This window comes from Rhinopithecus bieti, unplaced genomic scaffold (assembly GCF_001698545.2).
Source record: "Rhinopithecus bieti isolate Rb0 unplaced genomic scaffold, ASM169854v2 scaffold_11933, whole genome shotgun sequence".
NCBI classification, from domain to species: Eukaryota; Metazoa; Chordata; class Mammalia; order Primates; family Cercopithecidae; genus Rhinopithecus; species Rhinopithecus bieti.
The window spans coordinates 436,822-438,688 of record NW_016806995.1 but is presented as its reverse complement, the minus strand read 5'-3'; positions in this window follow the sequence as shown (position 1 = coordinate 438,688).

Below are 1,867 nucleotides of genomic sequence, written 5' to 3'. Positions count from 1 at the left end.
AGCACTTACTGTGGTGTCAAGCACTGTGCTAAGTTAAGGCCTTTCCCCTTGTAAGAACTGTAAGGTAGGTGTTTTTTTATTGTTCAGTTTTTTATTTTTATTTTTTATTTATTTTTTTTTTTGAGACGGAGTCTCGCTCTGTCGCCCAGGCTGGAGTGCAGTGGCCGGATCTCAGCTCACTGCAAGCTCCGCCTCCCGGGTTTACGCCATTCTCCTGCCTCAGCCTCCTGAGTAGCTGGGACTACAGGCGCCCGCCACCTCACCCGGCTAGATTTTGTATTTTTTTAGTAGAGACGGGGTTTCACTGTGTTAGCCAGGATGGTCTCGATCTCCTGACCTCGTGATCTGCCCGTCTCAGCCTCCCAAAGTGCTGGGATTACAGGCTTGAGCCACCGCACCCGGCTATTGTTCAGTTTTACAAGCCAGCACACTGAAGCTCAGGAGAAATTAAGCAACTTGTCAAACAGTACATGAGAGATTTTGTTTTATGTATTATATATAAACATACACATTGATTTTCAAAACATTTTTATTGAGATATTATAGTTCACTTATATAATCTACATTTAAAGGTTATTCAATGGTTTTTAGTATATTTGCTGAGTTGTACAACTATCACTACTGTCAAATTCAGAATTTTGTTTTCTTTTTTTTTTTTTGGTGGTGTTTTTGAGACAGGGTCTCACTCTCTTTCCTAGGTTGGCACGATCACAGCTCACTGCACCCTTGACCTTCTGGGCTTAAGTGATCCACCTCAGCCTCCCAAATAGCTAGGACGACAAGCAAGCACTACCACTAATTTTTAAAGATTATTTTTGTAGAGAAAATGTGTCCCTGTGTTGCCCAGACTGGCCTCAAACTCCTGGGCTCAAGCAGTCCTCCCGCCTTGGCCTGCCAAAGTGCTGAGATTACAGGTGTTAGCCACTGCACCCAGCCTGTAACATTCTCCTCACCCGAAAAAGAAACCCCATACCTGTAACAGTCACTCCTCATTTCTCCCCAACCCCTCCAGCTCCAGGCAATCTGCTAACCTACTTCTTGTCTCTAGAGTTGCCTATTCTGGACATTTTATATAAATAGAATCGTATGTGGCCTTTTGTTTCTTCTTTCACTTAGCATAATGTTTTGGAGGTTCATCTACGTTGTGGCATGTTTCAGGTACTTAATTCCTTTTTATCACTGAGTATATCCCATTACATGGATGTACTATGTTTTGTTAGACAAAAATGTTTCTCCATTGGTCAGTTGATTGACATTTGGGTTGTCCCCACTTTTTGGCTATTATGAATAATGCTGCTGGGTCTATTTGTGTATATGTTTTTGTGGGTTTCTTTTTTTTGAGACAGTCTTGCTTGGTTGCCCAGGCTGGAGTGCAGTGGCACGATCTCAGCTCACTGTAACCTCTGCCCCCTAGGTTTAAGTGATTCTTTTGTCTCAGCCTCCCTAGCAGCTGGGATTACAGATGTGCACCACCATGCCTGGCTCATTTTTGTATTTTTAGTAGAGATGCGGTTTCACCATGTTGGCCAGGCTGGTCTTGAACTCCTGACCTCAAGTGATCCGCCCACCTTAGCCTCCCAAAGTGCTGGGATTACAGGTGTGAGCCACCGTGCCCAGCCCCATGTATAAGTTTTTGTATGGGTATATGTTTTCATTTATCTTGGGTATATACCTTGGAGAGGAATTCCTGGGTCATGTAGTTACTCTACGTTTAACTTTTTGAGGAACAGCCAATAATTTATCAAAGTGGCTGCACTGTTTTACATTTCCACCAGCAGTGTATGAGGGTTCCAGTTTCTTCACATCCTTGGCAACACTTGGTATTATCTGTTGTTTTGTTTGTACCCATCCTAGTGGGTGTGAAGTG